The following is a 27,502-nucleotide window of genomic DNA, read 5'->3' as shown; positions in this document are numbered from 1 at the left end:
TAGTTTCATTTACTATCCAAAACCTTCCCTACTATCCACGGGGACTGGAGACGAAATAGTAAATTAAACTATTCACTATCCAGCGCCCCCCAACGCAAGTCGTTGTAACGACTTGCGTTGTAAAACCACTGTGGTAAAGGCATGCTTAGTAACAACATACATCCAATCTATGTGATGGTGAATCAAATTTAAGAGCAAAATATGGATGCCACCATAGAAGTTAATGGTGTTCTTGTTATTTATGGTAAACTTGATGCAGTAAATTTGTGTCGACACATGGAAACTGAACTGGGGCAGGTATGTAGAGAGGATGGCCCACATTTGGCAAATAAATGAGATAGTAAACAAGAAACCAAATATTTGTCTGATTGTAATTTTATATGGAGTCATCACCATTAGCAAGTTATGCTTTTGCAGCAGCTTACACTCTCCCTGACAGGTTGCGCTGCATCATAGTTGTAACATCTGAGTTCCCGCCCATTTAAAACTGCCCAATATAGTAGCCCCAGGTAGAGATTTTTAATATCTTCAACTCAGAATTCCAGTTTCTAGAGTATGCCTTTTCATGCTAAACATACTACAGAATCTCAAAAATATTCCGATCAGAACTTGAATATGTCTGAGGCAATATAGTCACTTCAGTCACTACAAAGAATTTGGAATTTGTGTTGGACTATCATTGGTGTTGTTTCCCCCAACTTTTTGACAATGTTAATATTGATGATGATGTATGCAATGATAAGTGTATGTATAAAAAAGAAGTCAAATCACTGTTTTCTAAACTTCCAGATGTGACTTCTACATCAATCCTGAGTAAGAAATAAATAGTCACACAGGACCTGCTCCGTAGGCATGAGCCCACTGATTGACAGATCACTGGTGGGGTGGCACATAATTAAACCATCTGTTCCTGCTTTGCCAAATACCTGTTGTCTTTGTTTTTTCAAGGTAAATTCATATTCGAGCAACACCTTCAGACCTCCAACCTTTGCTGACTTTTTTTTTTGCTAGCCTTTTTCTTTGCGCTAAAGGGCTTGTGCTCTTTCTCTGAAATATGGTAACATTGGCTCATACTCAATTGACATATTTAATTTACTTATAAGACCCTAGTAAAGTGCACCACATGCACCCCAATACTGTAAATTAAATGCTACTGGTGGGCCTGGACCACTGATTGTGGCACCCACGTAAGTAGATCTTTAAACATGTCTCAAGTCTGCCACTGCAGACACTGTGGGGCCGATTCCGATCCGGTAAAATTCTCGTCCGTACGATTTGCATCCGGAGCCATTTCCGTACGATTCGTGCACACACAGTATGACTTGAGGAGTACGATTCGTACGGTCCACGTCAGGTAAGGGCGATTTGTACGGAAAAGCACACATTCACAAACACTCCATACAGTGCGTACCCCCCCTTGATCGCAGGGGTACGCACCGTACCCCTGCGATCATGGGGGGTACGCACCGTACAACCAGCGGACATGGGGTACGCACCGTACACCCAGAATACATGGGGTACGGTGCGTACACCCCAAGATCTCGGAGCACAGTGCGTACACCCTGTGATCGCAGGGGTACGGTGCGTACCCCTGCGATCATGGGGGTACGCACCATACCGGGGGGGCCATTCTGTACCTGTTTCGGGGCGAACTCTGCTTTTACGGCTGTTTTCAGCTCCCGTAGAAAAAGGGTCTTACGGTGCGTACACAACACGAATCGTACTTGCCAGTTTGGAAAAAACAGCCGCGGACCGTACAGATGTCCCGTACAGCGGGTTCCGAAGGAGATTCGTACGGGGATTTGATTCGTACGGTCCCTGTACGATTCGTACGGAGTCCAGCTCCTGGTACAGATTGTACTTCGTCGTATGTACGGGGGACGCTGCAGGGTACAATTCATACGGGAAAAACGCTCCGAACGGCAATTCGGAGCACTTTTTACCGGATCGAAATCGACCCCTGTGTGTGCAGTATACACTGCCATTTTGACATGGTGAAATAAATCAACAGCAGGGTGCATTGTATGAAACAAGCTAGACATGTACTTTTAAGGATTATATGTCCAGGTAGTGAAACACTCTTAAAGTTGTTTTTTACTACTGCAAGGCCTTTCTCTACCATAGGATAATATTAGAGTTGTATCATTACATTTATAAGTGTAGTTTTAAAATGGGAAGAGATAACCCCTCTAAGTTTGGAGTCTCTGGTATCACAGTTAAAAAATCCTAACTAATGTTGAAGTCATATTTTAAAGTCAGAAAATGCCATGTTTAGAAAGTTGGCATTTCCTTGCCATAGCCATTTGGTGCCTGCAGCCTGTCTCTGGTCACATGTCTGTGTGTTGTAGGCAATAGTTCTTTGTGTATTCCTTCTAGGCAGCCACAGTCAATGGAAGCTTAGGTGTAACTGAGTGGGTAATTACTGGCAGGATTCGAAGGAGGAGCTGGGCCTAGCCTCACTTACACCTGAATAGGCCGTATCTTGTCTCCACACAAAGGGCTGCACACCCCATGTAGTTAGTATGGAGCCAGGAGAGGGAAGGCAAGGCATCTGTGCACTTCAAAAGCATTCCTCTAGAAGCTTCTCCAACTTCAAAGGCACAACTGTATATAAAAGAAGGACCTCAGACACCACCACTTCAGTACACTTCTAGACCTGTAATTATTTTGCCAGGAAGAAGGGTTACTGTGCTGCTGAAGGACTACCACTCTGCTGGATGTCTGCTCCAAAAGAACAGCTGCCCGCTATCCTCTTTCCTGAGAAGCCCTTGTGATGGGCTTAACATTCTCGTCAGCAGAATCAGACAACTTCTCTGCTGAGTGGCTCATTCCCAAGCACAATGGATGCATCTTCTCGGCTGAGGGGTGCATCTTCAAATAGATCTGATGCATCACCACTGCTTTGAGGATTGGACCCTGCACAAAGACCCACGTTGACCCTGCAGAATTTAAAACCAGCACACATGCCTGGTGGTGCAGCACACCCACAGTTCGGGTCCTCACTGCCCTCATCGATGGCAGCCTCGATGATGATGCCGTACTCCACATTGTATCCTCGCAGCTCCTCTGAACCCACTCTTCATTGATGCGTGCCTAATTCTTGATGCTAGGCTTCGCATTGCAAGCCACATCAATGAGATCCTCTATAATGACGTGAAAGGACTTCGGACTGTAATCTCACAGCATCACAGAACTTAAGCATCGCTACTGCTGCACGGAACATCTGCAACGTTAAGCAACCAAAATATGAGGTACTCTGGTCAGCAGGCCTAACGGGGTCCCTCTAGCCGCCCCACGATCTATTGCAAATGATCTGAACTTATGACTTTGTCCTGGTGCGGCACAACAAGATATCTCCTGTTAGCGATTTGTGGTTTTTGGTGCTTTTTTTACTGAAAACTTTCGATAAATATATCACTTGTTCTACTTGGATTTTTGATATTTTTGTCTTGAGGGTGATGATGAAAGAAAACACTCCAGAACAGAACTTACAAGACATATCGATACAGAGCTGGTAGAAAATAGATCTGATCCACCTTTGTGCGATATAGGCCCTAATCAAACAGTCCCAGCTCAAATAGAGGAAAATTCAATAAGAATAGATGAAAATGAGCACACACTGATAACGTGGAATATAGCTGGTTATAAAAATAAAAGGTACAATATCGAATCGCAAGAGGAACTGAAAAACTGACATATAATATGTCTGCAGTAAACATGGGTGGAGGATAATGTATACATAAATGGCTTTCACTCCTTCCATACCCCAGAATTGCTGTCAATAAGGGGAAGAGCAAAGGGAGGCATCTTAACCTTGGTTTCAAATACTATACATTTAAATTATTGTCTTTCTGGAATAACTCCCCCTATTTCCATATACTAATTGCAAAGGGACACAACTACAGAGAACTTCTGTTAATACATTTCTATAATATTAACTTTGTGAACCCAGTCTCTGTGGTACAGGAACTCAACAGAATTATGGTGGACCTGATATATAATTACAGCAAACCCCTATTAATCCTCTGGGTAGGTGATTTTAATGCCCGTAGCTGCCCTAAAGTTGAGCCACGACTATATGGGGTAACAGACCATAATGGTGGGGCAATCTGCCATTTCAAACTACTGATTTCATGGCAACTCGAAATCAGAAATGATTTTAACACCTTGGTTGCTTGAGAGATTATTCTCCTGTGCTGGGCCCTAATGTAAACGGGTGTCGTCATGACAAGCTCAGCTCGTCATGAGCACAGCTCCACTGTGCCTCATGACGAGCTCAGCTCGTCATGAGCATCGAAGGGGTTAACGTAGGTACTAGTGAGTTGGACCCCACCTTCTACAGAGCTGGTATATGTTCAGCTATTGACTACATAATTACCTCCGACACTTTTAGGGGTACCTCAAAAAAATCTAACGTTGAGATGTCTTATCCTAGTGACCATGCTTTATTGAGCTATGGCCTTATTTGGGATCCACGTAAGGAGAAGATTGTAAAATACGCCCTGAAACCAACTCTGCAAAGTAAGAATGGGTACATCCTAAGATGGGATAAAGTGGACGTAAATCCCTGCTAAAGGAGATTGTAATGGAAAAAAATAATGAGGTTCAGCTATCCCTATATCCTCAAGTAAACAAGCAGCAGTTGATTGAGGCATTTGGAAAGATTCTGGAATACACGTGACTCTATTTAATGGTCCCTCCTGCCAAAAATAAATTCAATAAGAATTGCTCCCTTGAGGCAGAAAATCTTGGAAAAGCACTAAGAACCATACCAAGAAACAGAAACTTAATTAGTGAGTGCAGGAGGGCATATAAGCTAGCCAGGAAAGAAAGACTAAACAAACTTAAGGCAGAAGCCTGTGAGATTCTAATCCAAGCATCAAATATTATGGATTGTAAAGCCTTCTAGAAGGTAGTTTATTCACCCTTCCTGCAAGAAGATGGAGGTCCATCCTAGATGCATACACAGAGGAAGTCTCCTGGGTAACTCACTTTCAGTCATTCTTTTAAATCAAGAGAATGCTGTGTGAGGGACTAACCAGTCTAGATCAAGGGGAAATACAGAAGTTGTCTTTTTAAATTAAAGAAATATAATTGGCCCTCTCTCAGACCTCTGTCATGAAGGCGGCTCGACCAGATGGAGTCCTGATAGACCTCTTTCTTACAAACAGAACCTTATGGCCCCCCCTTTTAACAATCATATTCAATGCAATTAGCAAAATAGGCCCCCTGCCCTCTTGGAAGCACTTACTCATCATCCTGATATACAAGAAGGGGGATGGCTCAAACCCAGCTAACTATGACTCTATCTCTCTAATAGATAGCACAGCAAAATCAATGAGGAAGCTCCTGTTAAATCGATTAGAGGAGTGGGCAAAGGATAAAAACATCTTAGCTCTGGTTCAATATGGCTTCAAAAAGGGTAGGGGGACCCTCAATCAGTGCCTAAATGTAACCTGGATATCATCAAAATATGTAATCACAAAACAAGGTCAGCTCCACATGGCCTTCATGGAATTTTCATTAGCTTTTGAATGTATGGCCCACGATAAACTACGGTCCATTGTGGAGGTCATGGGAGTGGATGCAGGGATAATCTTATTCATTAGACAATTATATATGCCGGCAATTGTACGCTTTGGAAAACAGGGGGAGAACACCCGAACTTTTAAAATTCAGAAAGGCGTAAGGCAGGGGCGTGTCTTAGCCCCATTTCTCTTCTCAATGTACACAAACAAATTAAATAAGGTGATGATTGAGGAAAGTAAGAATGTTCCCCATGCAGCCTTTATAAATCTTCCTATTCACTGTATGCAGATGACGCGATATTGCTAGCTAGAACATCGGTGACCTTACAGAATAGTTTTATGAGATACTGAATTAATCAAAAGGGAATGGACACTGGTATCTACTATACCTTTGGTTAGTCTTTGAGAACCCTCATAGACAGCCTGTTTTAGTCGATGCGGTGTATCTTTTATCCGCCCCGTCAGGCGTCATGGCATATTCATAGGGTAGTCAAATAACGTGCGGTATGCCTGCCTCACCCGAGGCTACCTCTGGTCCAGGTAGAAGTGTCCGGAAATAATAGGAAAGGGAAAAATATAAAAAACAGTGTGTCACCAAAAAAGAATTTTTAATGAAAAGGTTGACACTGTTGTTAAAAAATTCGATATATATGTAATCGGGCAACTAGATTACCATATATCTATATATATATGGATGCGTCAACATGTTTCAGCTCTATGAGCCCAGCCGGGTCTGAAGAGCTTTCGTCAGGACAAAAAGACAAAAATACATACACAGAAGGTACTTACACAACTTGTGTAGGTTCCTATAGCTATTATGGAATTTCTTATACAGTCACCTATAATGTGGGAACACAAACCAATACACTATATTATGGTATGTTTAATGCGGTGAGTTGGCATAATACTTTTCTTAAAGCACACAGACTAGAATTACTAGTAAAAGGTATGCACCTAATTGTAGATACATTAATAGTGAGAAGGAAGGAGGGCAGGGGAAAACAGGTTTCAAGTCTCTAAACACAGAGAGGAGGCTACTTGTGCATTGTGTGTGTTTAGAGACTTGAAACCTGTTTTCCCCTGCCCTCCTTCCTTCTCACTATTAATGTATCTACAATTAGGTGCATACCTTTTACTAGTAATTCTAGTCTGTGTGCTTTAAGAAAAGTATTATGCCTACTCACCGCATTAAACATACCATAATATAGTGTATTGGTTTGTGTTCCTACATTATAGGTGACTGTATAAGAAATTCCATAATAGCTATAGGAACCTACACAAGTTGTGTAAGTACCTTCTGTGTATGTATTTTTGTCTTTTTGTCCTGACGAAAGCTCTACAGACCCGGCTGGGCTCATAGAGCTGAAACATGTTGACGCATCCATATATATATAGATATATGGTAATCTAGTTGCCCGATTACATATATATCGAACATATTGTACACTACTTTGAGGATAATGCAGGCTCAGCCACCTCTCTACAGATGGAATGGGAGGCGTTCAAAGTGGTCATTAGGGGACAGTGCTTGGGCACGCAGGGGAACCTCAAACGGCAGGTGGAGAGGGACTTACATAGGGTGGAGGAGGAATTGAGTCGACACGAACGGGACTCGGTGGGAGGACACATCACTGGGCTTCAAACAGCGCAGGCGACCCACGAAAAACTGCTGGAGAGGCTCAGATGTCTGAATTTCGCGGCTCATGCGGCACGCACACACGATAGGGGGGACAAACCCGGTAATTTGCTGTCGTGGCTCATCGCTAGAGAAGACCGGACGAAGCCAGTCACAAAAGTACAAGACGCGAATGGGGTGCCCTTACATACGCAGTCAGAGATCCACGGAGCATTCACCGCACACTACAAAACACTGTATCGACTAAAACAGGCTGTCTATGAGGGTTCTCAAAGACTAACCGAAGGTTTAGTAGATACCAGTGTCCATTCCCTTTTGATTAATTCAGTATCTAACTAGGGGAACTGAATGGACCTTGAATCCTCATCCCTCCTTTTTGATAGTAGTTTTATGAGATATTCATCCTTTATGGCAGAATTATATCTGCAAGTGAACAACACAAAGACCTTTGTTCTGTCAGTTGACAGGGACAGGCTAAAACTGAGAAAGTTTTATGTAGAGGGCAAATGCATAGATCGGGTGTACAAATTTGCCTATCTTGGCATCCTATTTGGTTTAAAACTAAAGTGGTCTGAGATGGTGTCACACAGGGCAAATCTTATGACAAAAAGCATAGGTGCATTATTTAAATTTGCCAAAAATGTGGGTAGTAAACCAATTAAATAATTGATTAAAATGTACACAGCAAAAACAATCACCATAGCCACATATTGGGCCAGAATTTGGGGTACCGCTTACACAGGAGAGTTACAAGTCAATGAGGATAAGTTCGCTAAAAGGCTTTTGTCAATTCCAGGTGCCTGCAGCAAATATATTGCCCATAAGGAATTGGGACTGCCTTATATCAGGGATACAATCAAAATGGCTCACTGCTGCTGTGGCTCTCAATCTGGAAAAGAAATACGGTCCATCTTAACCAGCACATCATAAATGACATCATGAAACTTGATTGTGCTGAAACTGTTCCCTGGTTAATGTATGCAAGACAAACACTTACTTCCATGGGTGTGGAGGATTTATATAAAAATCCTAGCAGCCATGATTCGTACCCCAAGTCAAGACTGAAAGAGCTCTACATAGCGAAAAGTGAACAGATAAGATGGGAAAGGAATACATTAAAAAGAACTATAATAATTACTTACCTGGCCTCACCTCCTGTGTTATGTGGTAGTTCTTCTTATCTTTCTTTTGTTGTGAATCCCCAGCACCACTATTTGCTGATTAAGATCACACTACGTTCCTTTGATGCTGGGTTTTCGAGAACATACATATTTACCAAATCATTTACCAGTAAGTCCATTTGACGCCTCAACTAAGCAAACTACTTCCCACTTTCTATTTTTCTTTGCCTTATATGTGACGGAGAGGAAAAAGTTTATCGTCCAGCTATTGCGTAAGCTCACCTTGTGTAATCACTCATCGGCTGTTTTAGTTATGTTACAGTTAGAAATACATTTTGTTTGTTTTATGATGGCGTCCTTTTTACAAGCTGTTTTAAAAACTAGGAAGACTGTTAATATGAAGTTACTGTGATTTAATTGTCATCAGATAATGATGGCCACATTGTGTGTGTCCTAAAAAGGGATATATGTTCCTTTTCTCACTGCCCCTACGCAATATTTAAATGTCCAAATGCGTAGATAACACACTAATTAGCCCTATTGGTAAGGGGTGGCATCCTTTACAGGAGCACACCACCACCATTATAACCTTCATTATTTTATTATATTTTATTTTTTTAAATAGTTATGTAAAATCTCTTGAATAATTTATTGAACTGATGTCTGATCTGATATAATGCGCTCATCTGTACAATATTGCGTATTAGTAATATACTAACAGTTCGCAATGAATTTTATGTACTTTTATGCACTTTAAATGTTAAATAAAGTTAACATTGATTGATTGTCCTGTATTTATAAAATTTACCCTCCATTTTTCGAAGATGAAGTGGGATCATTTCATGTGGTGTTTTCACTGTTTTACTGTTTGATGTGTTGCACAAATATTTTAACATATTGCCAAATTGCCCTGTGCCAAGCTACCAGGGGGTGAGCAAAGGTTAATTTGGGGTTTGTTTTTGCCTTGTCCTAACTAGGATTGTAGTTGCTGTTTGACCAGGGATCACATCCCCAGTCAACCAGTAACGCAATTTGTAAGATATATTATCCGTGATAGAGACGCCCATAGGTGGATCTATTCACCTTTCATCAATACTAACAGTTGTATTACAAGTACTTTTTAAGACGAAGTAGGCAAGTAACACGGCAGCACAAATTCAAACTTCTAATTTTACTCAAGAACATCTTTCTTCTCAGTTTCAGAAGCCCCTACTATTGGAAAGTAGTTGTCCATTATAAACCTTTGATTGTATAGCAAATAATGCATTTGTTAAAACCACCAATGGTGTTTAAAATGGACAATTGCATAATAAGGGAGGAAATATCCATTGCTATTGAGGAAAATTGTATTTGAAATCTGCAAAGAAAAAGGTTAACATAAAAGGAAAGAAAAATATAAGAAAACTACAGCAGTCAGGTTACAATGGATGACCTAAAGCTATGTTTTCCTTTGTCATACCAGTGGCTACCACAGTGAAAGCTACAGTTCACGTGACATGAGTGTATTCTGCATGGTTTATGGGTCACAGCACATGCACTCAGCCCTGGACGGTTGTGTCCTGCTCTGCAGAGTCTAAAAGACAACAAAAAAATTTGACCACACTGAAATGGGAATTTTTTCTCAGCTGAGAAAAGCTCAACAATATTATTAGCAGTAGTGCACAAACCATCCACTTTTGGAATTTACCATCTAAAACCAAATAGGAAAAAACAAAAGACTGAGCTTACCTAAACGGTGTTTGTCAAAACACCTCATGCTTGACTGATCCTACAATGAATAATGCATCCATAATAACAAAGAAAACACAATCTTCATGTTCTACAGAACCTATAGCTTGCAAACCTGAACCAGTAGCAAGTTTAGTGGTCTAATATCAAACCCTTAGCTTATTGACTAAGATGTTATGATAAGGGGGAAAAATATGAAAAAAAATAAACACAGAGAGGAGGCTACTTGTGCATTGTGTGTGTTTAGAGACTTGAAACCTGTTTTCCCCTGCCCTCCTTCCTTCTCACTATTAATGTATCTACAATTAGGTGCATACCTTTTACTAGTAATTCTAGTCTGTGTGCTTTAAGAAAAGTATTATGCCTACTCACCGCATTAAACATACCATAATATAGTGTATTGGTTTGTGTTCCCACATTATAGGTGACTGTATAAGAAATTCCATAATAGCTATAGGAACCTACACAAGTTGTGTAAGTACCTTCTGTGTATGTATTTTTGTCTTTTTGTCCTGACGAAAGCTCTACAGACCCGGCTGGGCTCATAGAGCTGAAACATGTTGACGCATCCATATATATATAGATATATGGTAATCTAGTTGCCCGATTACATATATATCGAATTTTTTAACAACAGTGTCAACCTTTTCATTAAAAATTCTTTTTTGGTGACACACTGTTTTTTATATTTTTCCCTTTCCTATTATTTCTGGACACTTCTACCTGGACCAGAGGTAGCCTCGGGTGAGGCAGGCATACCGCACGTTATTTGACTACCCTATGAATATGCCATGACGCCTGATGGGGCGGATAAAAGATACACCGCATCGACTAAAACAGGCTGTCTATGAGGGTTCTCAAAGACTAACCGAAGGTTTAGTAGATACCAGTATCCATTCCCTTTTGATTAATTCAGTATCTAACTAGGGGAACTGAATGGACCTTGAATCCTCTTCCCTCCTTTTTGATAGTAGTTTTATGAGATATTCATCCTTTATGGCAGAATTAGATCTGCAAGTGAACAACACAAAGACCTTTGTTCTGTCAGTTGACAGGGACAGGCTAAAACTGAGAAAGTTTTATGTAGAGGGCAAATGCATAGATCGGGTGTACAAATTTGCCTATCTTGGCATCCTATTTGGTTTAAAACTAAAGTGGTCTGAGATGGTGTCACACAGGGCAAATCTTATGACAAAAAGCATAGGTGCATTATTTAAATTTGCCAAAAATGTGGGTAGTAAACCAATTAAATAATTGATTAAAATGTACACAGCAAAAACAATCACCATAGCCACATATTGGGCCAGAATTTGGGATACCGCTTACACAGGAGAGTTACAAGTCAATGAGGATAAGTTCGCTAAAAGGCTTTTGTCAATTCCAGGTGCCTGCAGCAAATATATTGCCCATAAGGAATTGGGACTGCCTTATATCAGGGATACAATCAAAATGGCTCACTGCTGCTGTGGCTCTCAATCTGGAAAAGAAATACAGTCCATCTTAACCAGCACATCATAAATGACATCATGAAACTTGATTGTGCTGAAACTGTTCCCTGGTTAATGTATGCAAGACAAACACTTACTTCCATGGGTGTGGAGGATTCATATAAAAATCCTAGCAGCCATGATTATTATTATTATTATTGGGACATTTGTAGAGCGCTGCGATTACGCACACCGGCGTGTCCACGCGCTGAAAGTGGGAATAGGCAGATGACAGGGGACACAAGAAACTGCGCGGGCCATTATTTAGTATAAAGAAATGTTTTTAATTTTGCTCGGAATCTTGCCTCCTCTGGTTCCAGACGCAAGTCCGCTGGCAGTTTGTTCCAGTTAGTTGCCGCCAGGTATCTGAAGGACCTGCCTCCCATGCGGGCCTTCTTAATTCTTGGAGTCCTCAGTAAGCCGCCCCCTGTGGATCTAAGCGCACGTGTTGGTTTGTACACCTCGATCAAATTAGTCAGAGGGTCAGGTGCCCTGCCATTCAAGATGCGATGACAGGTGCAGAGGGCTTTATACTCCACTCTTCTCCTCACAGGGAGCCAGTGTAGCTGCTGGAGGGCCACCTTAGAAGGCGCCCTTTTAGGCAATCTGACAATCAGACGCGCTGCCGCATTCTGCAGCACTTGCAGGCGGGCCATGCTTTTTTCTGGAGCCCCCAGGTACAGCAGGTTCCCATAGTCCGACCTAGCTGTCACCAGGGCATGGACCAAGGTTTGACGGGCTTCAAGCGGGAGTAAGTCCAGGACCTTTCTCAGCTTCTTCAGAATCCCGAAACAGACTCCCACCACCCGATTAATCTTGGGGCCAAATGTGAGACCCACGTCAAACCACACGTACCCCAAGTCAAGACTGAAAGAGCTCTACATAGCGAAAAGTGCACAGATAAGATGGGAAAGGAATAAATTAAAAAGAACTATAATAATTACTTACCTGGCCTCACCTCCTGTGTTATGCGGTAGTTCTTCTTATCTTTCTTTTGTTGTGAATCCCCAGCACCACTATTTGCTGATTAAGATCACACTACGTTCCTTTGATGCTGGGTTTTCGAGAACATACATATTCACCAAATCATTTACCAGTATGTCCATTTGACGCCTCAACTAAGCAAACTACTTCCCACTTTCTATTTTTCTTTGCCTTATATGTGACGGAGAGGAAAAAGTTTATCGTCCAGCTATTGCGTAAGCTCACCTTGTGTAATCACTCATCTGCTGTTTTAGTTATGTTACAGTTAGAAATACATTTTGTTTGTTTTATGATGGTGTCCTTTTTACAAGCTGTTTTAAAAACTAGGAAGACTGTTAATATGAAGTTACTGTGATTTAATTGTCATCAGATAATGATGGCCACATTGTGTGTGTCCTAAAAAGGGATATATGTTCCTTTTCTCACTGCCCCTACGCAATATTTAAATGTCCAAATGCGTAGATAACACACTAATTAGCCCTATTGGTAAGGGTTGGCATCCTTTACAGGAGCACACCACCACCATTATAACCTTCATTATTTTATTATATTTTATATTTTTAAATAGTTATGTAAAATCTCTTGAATAATTTATTGAACTGATGTCTGATCTGATATAATGCGCTCATCTGTACAATATTGCGTATTAGTAATATACTAACAGTTCGCAATGAATTTTATGTACTTTTATGCACTTTAAATGTTAAATAAAGTTAACATTGATTGATTGTCCTGTATTTATAAAATTTACCCTCCATTTTTCTAAGATGAAGTGGGATCATTTCATGTGGTGTTTTCACTGTTTTACTGTTTGATGTGTTGCACAAATATTTTAACATATTGCCAAATTGCCCTGTGCCAAGCTACCAGGGGGTGAGCAAAGGTTAATTTGGGGTTTGTTTTTGCCTTGTCCTAACTAGGATTGTAGTTGCTGTTTTACCAGGGATCACATCCCCAGTCAACCAGTAACGCAATTTGTAACATATATTATCCGTAATAGAGACGCCCATAGGTGGATCTGTTCACCTTTCATCAATACTAACAGTTGTATTACAAGTACTTTTTAAGACGAAGTAGGCAAGTAACACGGCAGCACAAATTCAAACTTCTAATTTTACTCAAGAACATCTTTCTTCTCAGTTTCAGAAGCCCCTACTATTGGAAAGTAGTTGTCCATTATAAAACATTGATTGTATAGCAAATAATGCATTTGTTAAAACCACCAATGGTGTTTAAAATGGACAATTGCATAATAAGGGAGGAAATATCCATTGCTATTGAGGAAAATTGTATTTGAAATCTGCAAAGAAAAAGGTTAACATAAAAGGAAAGAAAAATATAAGAAAACTACAGCAGTCAGGTTACAATGGATGACCTAAAGCTATGTTTTTCTTTGTCATACCAGTGGCTACCACAGTGAAAGCTACAGTTCACGTGACATGAGTGTATTCTGCATGTTTTATGGGTCACAGCACATGCACTGAGCCCTGGACGGTTGTGTCCTGCTCTGCAGTGTCTAAAAGACAACAAAATAATTTGACCACACTGAAATGGGAATTTTTTCTCAGCTGAGAAAAGCTCAACAATATTATTAGCAGTAGTGCACAAACCATCCACTTTTGGAATTTACCATCTAAAACCAAATAGGAAAAAACAAAAGACTGAGCTTACCTAAACGGTGTTTGTCAAAACACCTCATGCTTGACTGATCCTACAATGAATAATGCATCCATAATAACAAAGAAAACACAATCTTCATGTTCTACCGAACCTATAGCTTGCAAACCTGAACCAGTAGCAAGTTTAGTGGTCTAATATCAAACCCTTAGCTTATTGACTAAGATGTTATGATAAGGGGGAAAAATATAGACTGAGTAGAAGTACCTAGAACTTACAATTTGACCAAACCTAGTTTTACTGCAAACGCTTGCAGTTTTGTATTCAGTACATTGTTTCTCTGTGCTCATATCGCAAGGACACTGAATACATTGTGGTTCACTGAACATATTGTGGTTACTGGTTGAGGAGGATGGACACCCCAGTCAAGCACCAACCACAATCCTGGTCAAGGTGAACCACAAAAGACACTAAATTAATCAATGCTTAACCCTCTAGTAGCTTGGCACAAAACAGTCCTCCTTGACTTATAGGAAAAGTATAAAGTATTAATGCATCACACAAACAGTAAGTGAAAACCACACACACAGAAAAACCCCACACCAATTGAGAAACTGAGTACATTTTAATAAATAAAATGATACAAAAACTTTTAAAATTCATCAGAGAATGGGTAATAATCCATTTCAATTTTGTAGGTAGAAAAAGTGTTTAAAAGCACAAAGCACAAAGCAAAATCTGGTTCATCTGGTTGTGTTAGACCAGGAAAAAGTGACATGTTCAGGCCAATCACAATGGAGTGTGGGCCAGAAACAGGGATGATGTTAGTCCTGCTGAAAATGCTACTTTTTGCAAGTCTGGTGTGCAGTGTTTTATTCACAGTGGAGGAACCCACGAGGAGCAGGGAAAGCACTGCAGATGGTTGTTGCTGTAGCGCAAACAGACTATCTTTGCTAGAGCTTTGCATTGTTAGTCACGACGTGCTGTCGCTGCTGTAGTGTGAAGTGCAGATCTTGTGTTGCCATCACTGCTGGTGGTCGCTGTAGTTCAAAGAGTCGGGTTCACCGTAGCTTACCGTTGGCATTCATCCGGGGGACAGAGTCTTGACACAAATGTGCTTGTTCACGTTCGTGAAGGGCCCAAAACTTCATGATTTCAACTTGCTTCACAGGAGCAGCTCATCTGATGCTAGCCAAGGGTCCAGGGCCTGGATAGGCATCATTTGGGGATTAGAACTCAATCCAGCAGAAGCCAGCAGTGCTGAAGTCAGGCTGGCAGTTGCAATGAGGCCTCTGGATCTTTTTGTGTTCCTGTAGCTCAGATAGACGGTTGAATTGTGGAGAGATCTCTTTATTTCTCTTCCCTTTTCCCTCTTTCTATGTATGCTACATTCTGCAGTAAACATAGAAAAAGGAAAAAGCCTCTCAGGGTTGTTTTTGTGCAGGAAGGCGCATTGTACAACAATCCTACCTACAACATAGGCACCCTTGCACCATGGTATTGGATCTAGGCAACCAAAATGGCACCAGCGCTATAGAGAAGGACAGCAATGCACTGTATTGCCCTTACCCTGTGACAAAGGGCTGCACAGCAAGGTGACTTGCTGCTCTGCCCCGAGGCACAAATTCTTAAATATGCCCCAAAGTCCCCTTTATTTCAATGTCTGGGAGGAATATGAAAAAACACCAATAGCGGATACATTCATAGCCATGTGACCCAGGATACTAGCAGAGAGCTCAAACGGTTTTGGACAAGAAAATGCAAACTTTCTAAAAGTGGCATTTGCAGAATAGTGACTTAAAATCTAATTTTACCATTAAGGAGCATTTTAAATTAGTGTTCATTTGAGTGTAAACACCAGATCTCTTTCTGTTCCCAGTCAACAGTTATCACTTAATAAATAGAATCGGGTAAATTTAGACAATGGGAGAGATACGCGTAATGGTAATTGTTAGATTTGGGGGTCTCTAGTTGGCACAGGTAGGTACTTGTGACAAATAGGAACCCTTGACTCTAGTCAGGGTAAGGGGGTACACTCCTAAAATAACCCCTGCTCACCCCCGTGGTAGCTTGGCATGAGCAGACAAGCTTTGCTCAGAGACGGTTTGTAAAGCATTTGTGAACACATACAGTAATCAAGTGACAACACTACAGATGGACACCACACAAGTTGTATATTAAAAAAAAGTATTCTTTATATAGACTTATCACAAGACCAAAAACGACACAAATCCACAATACTATATTTAAAATGGTAGGTTTAGCTTAGTCCTCTTTAGTTCTTAAAATAAGTCAATGTACCTTTACATGCGACACAGAGGGCAATGAAAGTGTTGCAAAGATGGAAATGAGGCAAAGATCCGGTGCAGAGAAAACAAGACATCAAGTTCTTCCTGATGTGGCACGCTTCTCTGATGTTGAGAGAAGTCTTGACTCAATGTGTCAGCTGCAGCGGTGACACCCTTGTTCAGTGTTGCGACGACAGGGGCTTTGGCAGAAACACTCTTCTCCAACAATGTGAGACGCTTCCGCTCGATGCGACAACTGCAGCGGCGACACCCTTGTTCCGTGATGCGACGACAGCAGCTCTGATGGCGGCACGCCTCTCAGTGGATGCGAGGTGCTTTTCTTGATGCGGTGCGATGAGACAGCCACAATGGCGACATCCACGATGCGACGGCAGCGGCTACGACGGCGACACGCTTCTTCCTCTTGGCAAGATGCTTTTCTTGATGCGGTGCAATGCGACAGCTACAGTGGCGATATCCACGATGCGGCAGCAGCGGCTGCGACGGCGACATGCTTCTTCGGGTTGCGGGACGTTTCTTGACATGCAGTGCAATGCAACAGCTACAAAGGCGACGTCCACGATGCGATGGCAGTGGCTGTGATACGGTTCTCCGTCTTGAGTCGCACTTCCAGCTCCTTGAGACACGCAGTCCCTCACGCAGTCCCTCAGAAGGCCCAAAACAGCAGCAGGCACTACCAAAGACCTCTTGGGGAGTTGGGGGTTGAAGTCTGTTGTCCCTGAGACTTCAGCAGGAGGCAAGCTCTTCTTTCAAGCCCTTGGAGATCCTTAAAGGTTGAATAAAGCACACAAAATCCATTCTCCATTCTTTGGCAGTCAGGCTACCACTGCAGGCCAATACCCTAAGCAGCACTTCAGCTTAGGGATTGTCTCCCCTCAGTTTCATCAGGTTCCTCTCCTCAGCAAAGGCTTCTTCTTGTTGTCCAAAAGTGATCTACATCCTTGGGATCAGGGTCGCACAGGTCTCTGCAACACCGCTTGCATCCACACAAGGACGCGAGCGGAGCGGTGTTGCAGAGACCTGTGCGACGTAGACTTTGAACCTAACAATGACTTTGGGAAAAATGAGGCGATTTTTTTGAGATGACGTCACAACGCAGAATACCACAGCACTGAAAGTATTGGTACTTATATACTGGGAATGAACACATTTAAGGTTTAAAAAACGTCTGAATCAAATCTGGTAGTAACCTGTGTCCAACATTGGCAGGATCAATAGCGGCCGTCCTCAGGAAGTAGGCTCCCCAGGATAAACAAGCACATATCTAGAATACTGTCCTAGGTCCTGATTCCTTCGATTCTTGATTGAAGATTAAATAACAGAATTAGATTTTCCTGGACCAACAAGCACAGATTCGAAATACCGCCCTAGATCCTTAATGCCTTAGATGTTTTGCTGAAGATTAGAAAACAGAGCTTCCTGGGTGTAGAGAACAAGGTGCAATATATCGGACGGGTCCTGAAGAAGGTGGCTCCGATTTTCGTTGTATGCCACCGAAACGCGCTGACCAAGTCTTTTGTAAAATCCTACTGAATGTAGTAAACCTGTATTGGGCAATAGATGAAAATCTACCAAACGTGTAAACTTGTTCAGATAGATTGTTCTGTTATTTGAATGTGTATGAGGTATGAGTGAGTGGTTTGGTTGTGTCAGTTCTCTACCCAGGAATGAATGGATTTAGTGTAGATATTAATTTATGCATTGTAGATCGTTGATGAAAAGTTTGTATTTTTTTTATAAAGTTTTATGCTGAAAATGATAATATGGAAAAAAGTACTCATAAGGAAAAAAGTAATGAAATAAAAAAGAAAATGAGAAAGTAAAAAATGTCTGTGGTATTTGGTGTTGCCCATGTTGGAATTCAGTGTTGAATCTTTTGATAAAAGAGAGAGGTCACAAGGGAGCTTTTTCATAGTGTTGGCTACCTCAGACCTATTACACTATGCAAAGGCGCTCAAAGACGTTTGAGATAATGACATATCTCATAGGATTAGTTGGTTAAGCAAGGTAAAATGGTCTTTGGCGAACATGGGTATGAGTCATCTGTGGGAAGACCCAGCTGGTAATCTGTTCTCCCCAAAAACTGTCTTCAAGAAAGCATACTGGGATATGATCAAATGAAAAATTGTGCGGTCTATCAAGAATCTATCATTGACTAGAACCTTTTTGGAACATAAGCCAGATCCCATGTATGAACATTTTTGGGACTTTATAACCAAGCACAATGACAGGAAACTATTTTACCAGTTTTGGGTAGGCACACTTCCGATTAAACGTTGCACTAAAAATTGGCATAACGCTCTTGATAGTAAATGCTTATATTGCCATGACGGAGAAGAGACAATACTACATATTTTATTTGTATGTCCAGCATATAAATTACCACGGAGCAAATGGTTAAAACCAATCTGTTCTAATATGGGCATCAGGTCATGTGCTATTGCTTTACATATATTAAAAACCAGCACACAGGAGTAAATTGTGATTGCTGTAGCAACATTTATAGGCCGGATGTGGAGACTTTGAACAGTGATCGCTCTTAACTCCATGGCTGCTAAGGCAATTCCCCTCCTGTGCTGGGAATTCGCTATTTATATTGTTTTATGACGAGCTGGGCTCGTCATCAGTGTATGAGGAGGCTACACCATGACGAGCCCAGCTCGTCATGAGTGTGGAAGGGGTTAATATAGTGTATGTTGTATTGCTACTGTTCAGTATTTCTGCTGACCGTCCAGGATTCTTGTAGATAGTGTAAATAATGTTTCATACTTTATTTAACTTGGTACTGGATGAATTGTAAAGTAATAGTGTACTACATTTTTTATAATCTGTTTTTAATGTTGATTAGGATTTTTTATTGTTTTTTAGAATGTCTTTTTTTGATATTTCTACAAGTCATATTGACATGATAGTGTTCATTGTTACGTGCTGATGTAGAATAATGTATTTGTTAAGACAATGTATATATTTTGTGTGTCTTTTATGATCAGCATGATTAAAATAAAGACTTAATTGAATTGAAGAAAAGTAGATGTTGTTACACATATTGTGATTTTTGTTATTTGATAAAAATCAGTTCAGTAGTTTCTGAGAAATTTAAGAAGAAAAGATAGTGCTATCTGTGTTTTACAATATTTCTCGGCAACATCATGAATAATCGTGGATGCGTGCGGCAACAGGAATGATGAGATTATCTAGCCGCAATCTGTACAGAAAGTTGCAGCTCGCATATTTCTTGATCAGGTCACAGTTCCCGGGGCTAAATATTTCTGTGAAGGTGTCAGGATGGAGGTACTCCGAATCCTAGTTTGAGAAATACGGGTGTTAGTGACAAAAGTTAAGTGTTCAAAATCAATTATTTTAATCATGTGGGAAATTTGCAAAGATGCTGTGGCCATCAGCATGGCCCTCGTATAATGCTGCGACTCATCGCGATTAACGACTTCACCACAACTTTCGGTGTCCCAGCAAACATGGGGAACACCAGGTAAAGTGGCTTTATTGAAACCTCATTACAGGGAGACACCTTTAAACAACATATTACTAAACAACTAGTGTCAAACATTGAATAAAACATGTCTATATATGTGTTTTAGAGTTTCTGAAATGCACACGCTATTTGCGATTAGCGATATCACCGCAACTTCCGGCGTCGCCGTGAAAATGGTAAACACTAAGTAAAAGGGGTTTTCTTGAGAAATCATTATAGACAGGCAATTTTAAGGAGGAGAGTACTAGGCAACCAGTGTCAAACATCAATTAAAATATGTCTACATATATGTTTTAGAGTTTCTAAAAAATGTGTGCTATTCGCACTTAGCAACATCACCACAATGTCTAATGTTGTACTGAAAACTGGAAACACAAAGTAAACATGGTTTTCTTGGAAAATCATTATAGACAATGTTAACGAGGAGATTAGTAAGCAACTAGAGTCAAACATCAATTAAAATATTAAATTAATATATGTGTTCAGAGTTTTTGAAAAAAGTGCGCACTTTGCAGTGGCATCGCGGGGATAGCGGAGACGTTGCAACCATAACATCTTTTTGAAAAAAAAAAACAAAGTTATAAATCCACTGAAATAAATAATAATTGATTCCTTTTTAACCCGTTTACTGCACCCGCAATTTTGCGGAAGTGCGGCACTTCCGCAAAACAGGTGGGGCCACGTCGGCCATTGGCCGACGGCAGCACCAGCACGGTAGCATGGAAGGAGTTAAAAGGCTTCTCCAGCGCTGGCCAAACACATATGTACCTTTAAGTGGTGCAAATTCTGTCAAATTAACCTGTCAAATTCTGACATTGTATGCGTACAAGCTCTTCGGGATCAGCACGATGCTCAGATTGGTCCACCCGTTAATACTTCCAATTCCACATACCATAAAGGTACAAAAGCTTCAAGTGATTGAGGGAGAGAGAGGATTGTGGGGAAAGGAACAGCAAAGAAGGAGACCTGTAAAGAAAAGATAAAGACAATTAAGGGTTCCACTCTTGCTGCTATTAGAAGATAACTTATATATATAGTTTTGCTATTAAATTTACCTATCATATGGGGTGATGCCTTATGGAATCAATGACTTTCCTTACGCACCACATTTAGACTCATATATCCTTCCTTGCTGATATGCAGAAAACTTCTGTAATACAAATGAATCACAAGTAAATAAAAAAATCCTCATTCAAACCTTTGTAGTACTAGTGTAAGGCAGGCCTTGTGCTACATAGCAATTCATGCGTACTATGGACACACTGTAAATCACATGTATGTTTGTCATAGATGAATATTCTCATCAAAAAACAAAAGGATGTCACTAAACATTAGATTCAGAAAATCCTTTCTTTCTTTGTAATGTGAAATATGCAACCAATGGACCAAAATCAGCAAAAAGCTAAAATCCTTTAGGTAAATGATAGTTACTCACAAAGTAAATGTTAGTCAACGTGTTTATTTATCTCCCAAGTTTAAATGTCACCAGCAAAAAACCACCCTTACAAAAATAAAAGAATCATTCTTGTATTTTAGGAGTTTTACGAAAAAAATCACTGTAATTCAGCAGCACAAGATCCTTAAAGTGCAAAATCAAATAGTAACTTATCTGTATTATGTCAGAAGCTCAACATGTTTTGCCAAACAGGATAACAAGTATGGCTTAACAGGTGTTCCTAGCAAGAGGCTTGTAGAGTGCAAAATATCATGAGACTTCCACAAAGAAGAAACAAATTCAAATAAAAAAAGCCCTCCTTGGGCTGCAGAAAATGAAAGCACGCCAGCTGCTGTTTGTCGAAGAACAACCAGAAAATCCTCCTGTGGTACTTTAACAGGAAACTTGGGAATTACAGAAAAGGTAGACCTCATTTAGCCACCAAAATCCACAGTTCCTTTTACTAGAAAACATAGAAATGCTGCCAAAACTGGCAACCATAAATTTGCACCTTTTCAGCTCCACTGAAGAGCAAAACTAACTTTACAGGTGGAAGGAATTGCGACGTCAGCTTAAGTGCAAGTACTCTATTTATGGTCACTCCCCCTCATGAATGATTGAGCTGTTTGCAATGCACCATGGGAGTTGTTGTGAACTTCAAATATGTCTATAGAGGAAATAACATTTTATGACCTTTTTTTTTGATTGTGTGTTTCTTGATCCTGCATATGAAACTTGAAGGCGCTTATGCAAGCCTTTGCCTGACTCTTTCCCCTTTACTATGAAACAAACACTTCTCCCTTCACTAGGCTTTGTAATGCTTTAAAGAATTCCATTTTCAATCAAAATATGTAATATTCACAAATTACTCTTTGTTAAAACCAGGAAATTATTTTTCTCTGTTCGGTGATCACAATCAATATCAGTGCATCTCTCTATAATGTATTTAACCATTACCAGCGCAGATCTACACCAACCGATTTATACCAGAGTGGCACACTGTGACATCAGTCTCACAATTTCAGCCTCCTTTACAATTTTCATAAGTGCTTTCTCTAAGCAGTTTACACAAAATAGATGCAAGCAATTTCAACCACTAACTCTGTCTGCTCTTGTAAAGAAATGTAAGATTATTCAAACACACGAGACAATTCAGAACAACACCTTCCGACCTATCCTAACATTCTCTTCAAGTAAAACCTCAATCAGCAGGATCTCACTCGGATTGATACAGTTCTTCCCTGTGCACTGGGATCAACTATATCAGCCACATCTCACATTCACCCAATATAAAGTTCCTATCTCAATAATGCTGTTGAAGAAGTATCACAACCAGCACCACAACACACGGGGCAACTACCCCCAGTGTCTTCAACACTGACAAATCCTGCCATCCATGTAGGTATGTACCCTGGGATCTTACAACCCCACTTTCACACATCAGCTTTATTGATCTCTGCAGAACACCACACTGCCACTGCAAACTACCCCAATCTAAGCCTAGCAAATGCAACGTGCAACCCTAATAATATTCACACTTCTTAACTGCTACAACCTTTTACGAACCACTGGACCTCCATCAATCTTTCGACCGAACAATGGGCTTTTTGTGTTTTGGATTGGGCTTGGGCAATTTCTGAACAGGACAGCTAACTCCCTCATATAAGTGGATAAATCATCCTTTGCTACCAAGGGGCATATGTAGGTAGGCATTTGCGAATAGCAAACGCATAAATTCTGCGAATGTATGCGTTTGCGAATGCAAATCCGTGAAATGGTATGTAAGAAAGTAAAGTTGCATGCAAAATAGCTAATCGCAAAATTGAGAAAAAACTGTTTTGCGAATAAACATGCGAAATCGCGAATCAGCGTATCAGTAATTGCGTAAATCGCAAATACCGTTACGCAAAAAGCGAATTTGCAAAATAATATGTAGGTAAAATTCGCAAATAGCGATTTTACGAAAATCGCTATTTTGCACTTCACAATTACCACCATCTCTGGTCAGGTGGTAACCAGGCGCAACCTACATTAAGTGGCCCATGTTGCATCTGTTGTTTCTCACAATGGCTGGGCTCTATGTTATAGCCAGGAGGCTGCGTATTCGTGAGGATGAAGAGAGAGGGAGAGGATTTACAGAGCACGCATCACCCTCTTCCAACGCACTGTGGAGGACATCCATGTGCACTACAGGCTGCATCCAGACAGTATTTTGGATTTGATAGAGGAGCTCACACCCATGCTTCAGCACCCCACACACAGGGCCCACACCATTCCCCCCCACATTCAGGTGTTGTGCTCACTGCACCTCCTATCGCCAGGGAGTTTCCTGGGGGTAAATGCCACAGTGGGAGGGGTGCCCCAGAGCACTCTCGCGTTTTTTCCATGCTTTCCTCAATGCCATGATGCAGAGGATGCATGTCCACATTACATTTCAGGAACTTCATCAGAAAAAAATTGATTATTAGCAAACTGCCCAATTTCCACATGTGATTGGCTGTGTAGATAGGACACATGTTGCACTCTCCCCCATCACACAATGAGTATGTTTTTAGAAACAGAAATTCCTACCATTCAATCAACCTCCAGGTAGTGTGCAACGCAAAAACATCTCATTACCGATATTGTCTCAAAATTCCCTGGAAGCACCCATGATTCCTTCATCTTCAGACACTGTGCCTTACACCGCAGACTAAGTAATGGAGAATTAGGAGAGCGATACCTGCTAGGTAATTTCATGGTACACACAAACATTAGTAGGAATTACGACAACTTGCAGCATCTCACTAAACATATTTTTCTTACTCCCATGTAGGAGACAGTGCTTATGCTGTGTGTGAGTTCATTCTCACTCCCTACCTCAATCCCCCCAATGCAGCAGAGCGAAGATACAACAATGCCCACAGATCCACAAGAGACACTATTGAGAGAACATTTGGGATACTCAAGAGCCGTTTTCAATGCATCCACAAGAGTGGAGGCACTCTTCAGTACAGTCATGAAACATGCTGCAAAATAGGGGTGGCCTGCGCTATACTCCACAACATTGCCATCAAGAAGGGCACCCGCGTGGAACTGACTGACTCCGACACATCAGATGAGGAGGGACAAGCCCCCAAACGGAGGCATGCAGGAGGAGCTGGGGCAGCTGCTAGGCGCATGCGACGTGATGACATCACACAAAATTACTTTTAGGTAAGAGAAAACACCACAATGATTAATGTTGTTTGCAAAAAAACAAAATGTATTTCCTTAAATGCAGGAATAGTAATGTCACACAATGTGAGTTTGACTCCAAAACTTGCACCTGTTCTTTTCCACACAATGCCAATATGTCTTTTACTGAAGTCCTCATGGGATGTGTTACTTCACAACATCCCATTGTGCATTATATTGCCTCATGTACGGCATGAACGTCTGTTCTGACTGGGTTTTTGTTCTATTTTTGAGTGAAGGTGAATTTAGCCTACTATCATTCTAATAGAGGGATTAGAGCCTTAGATTTGGCCTATTTACAAGATGCTTGATATAATTCCCTATTCTTTTCTCTATTATAGGGTCTATAAGCTTATGTAAGGGGATAGATTCCTTAGTATTGGTATTATTTCGTCCTTTTGTAAGGTTACTAGTATATTCCTGATAGAGTTATTCATCTTTATGCTTACTTCGGGCCTTGTAGGCCTCGAACAGGAGAGACTCCATCTTTCTTTCTGTCTCGGCTGCTTGAGATGCTTTTAGGTCAAATGTGATGTTTTAGTTATAAGGTGTTGTTCGCTTGGAGAGAACCGACTCGGGCTGGCCCTTATCGAAAGACTGTATTTTTCTTTGTGTCGAAGACACAAAATCAGGCCGGCCGGATGAGAACGTGTCCTTGGCACGGGGTGGTACAAGAATTTGGTGGGCGGCAGGTTACTGGCTGGAAATTTCCATGCATGAACAAGGTTCTATATTAGCGAAAGTACAGAGAGGAGGACAGGTCATTCAGTCAGTTAGTAGACGGCAGCTAGTCGTTAGCATTCTTGCAGTTAATCAACTTGAAGCAGACAGTCGCCATTTTGAAGTCTGAGAAGACCGAAGGCTGATAATCTCTCAGAAAGATTGAAGTTACTTTAGTTGGAGCAGCTGGTGAGCTTTGAAACTGAGATCAGAGCATGCAGAGTGAAGAAGTTAGCAGAGCGACCGAATACTAGAGCGGCAGTAACTCATTTATAAGATCGAAGTCAGAAGGTGAAGATAGTCCGTGACAGAGAGGAGAGAGGAGTAGTGCAGAACGACGAGAGTGAGACAGACGAAACAGAGAACAGGAGAGAGGTTCCAGTGACTTGGAGGGGAGCAGAGGAGACAGAGCATTGCGGTGCAGACGTGAATCCGTGACTTCAGGGGTGATCCTAAGATGAGCCAAAGCACAGACGAGAAGGGAACCCAGATGACAACTGAGTCCAGACTTCCTACTTATAAGGTGACGTCGACCCTTTCTTATTAGCGTGCACACACATATTCTAATTCTTTCCTTTGCTTTTCAGACTGTACGTTATATTGCAGTATTATATTGTTGTTATAATTTGCTATTGTGTAATAAAGGGACCCCAGTTCTTAGTGAACCACTGTGCAACTGTTATTATTATGATAGAACTAATCTTTCTTCTAGTCAGATGCTGTTATGTGGACGGATGCGTTTCCCGTCCGGGTAAGTGGTAACTGAGCAAGGGAACAGGGAGCGTCTAAATCAGAGAATAACCTTTGCATACCATGATTTGGCCATTCTTGTGTGAGAGGATTGAATTGTCTATCTATCACATAACCTATAATATTATACATGAGACATTCCCAGTAGATATTAGGTATATAGAGAAACTTCCCAACAGAGAGAGAGAGTTGAAGGTATTCATAGGACACTGATCGCCGTTGTGTAGCGGCATTATTGAGAGCACCGGGGGGATACGGTGTGTATCGTCACCTGATTGTGAAGGAAGCGTGAGCACCGGGAGGATACGGTGTGTATACCTATAGGATTGTGGCTTAAGAGAGAGAGAGAGAGCACCGGGGGGATACGGTGTATTCACACAGGATTGTGGCTTGTGTGTTTAAACACTGATTGTGGTCAGTGTGTAATGGTAAGTAATCAGAACTGCCCCTTCAATATGAGGAGGAGGGTAGCATAGTCTGGGCCTGAATTGCCGCAAGACTATAAGGTATGAGTGTGGTGTAGAATATGGAATTCCGTAGCAATTAGTGATTGTTTCTAGTAATCCCTATGGATTTGGTGATGTTTTTGATGATCTAAGCGTGTATATTGCAAATTCCCCATCCCCAGGTAGGTACCCAGGTACCGAGGTAAGTAGGTCCTGAGGAGGGAGGTGGTTACGTTTCGGCTGGGTTGGTGGTGTCTTGGTGAGCTGATTCTATTTGTTCTGAAAATCCGGTTTTTACATCTGGCGTCACGAACCGTTTATGTAAGCCTGTTAGCGCGGTGTTGTTTCTATCTTGTTCGTTTGTGCTTGGCACGTGCGGAGTACTTTTTGTATATTATTTGTTTATAGTTGTATATATCTTTTTCTTTTTTGGCACAATGTTTTTGAGAAGGTCTAAATCTACTTTTAAATTGCCTGTTGAAATTCCCGGATGGGAATCAACGCCTTATAAGGCATTGGCCCGTGAGTGGGCTTATTCTACTGGTTTGAGTGAAAATTGGAGTTCTTGTTTGGAACTGGCGGATCTGAATCATGTGATTGCTTGCTTACAGAAAGCGCGGATTGTGAAGGGTGATGAGCTTCCTATTTTGGGATGCAGAGGTTGGATTGTTTTATATGCGTAAGGGATTGTACATGAGAAATTTCTGAAATTACAGAAACAATATGCAGATATTGAAGAGAAGTTTGTTGAAGTGCAACATGCTCACACTCTTTTGAGATGTCAAAATACACTACTTGCCGACAAACTTGAGACTTATCAGACTATTGCTGAAAGAGCTGCTGTTCGTATTGCTAAATACAAATATAAGAATCGTCGTGGTCGAGTTTGCAAACGGAAAGTGCGTCTGGTCGTGGCGAAAGCCCGACTGGACTGGAATCCTGATGAATGGGACAGTAATATCTGGGACTCGAATGATTCTGGCTCCTCGGCTGAGGAGTCTGACAGACGTGAGTATTCTCGCACCGGACATGACT

Source organism: Lissotriton vulgaris, chromosome 3_1 (assembly GCF_964263255.1).
Source record: "Lissotriton vulgaris chromosome 3_1, aLisVul1.2, whole genome shotgun sequence".
NCBI lineage: Eukaryota > Metazoa > Chordata > Amphibia > Caudata > Salamandridae > Lissotriton > Lissotriton vulgaris.
Note: the sequence above shows the minus strand (reverse complement) of the source record.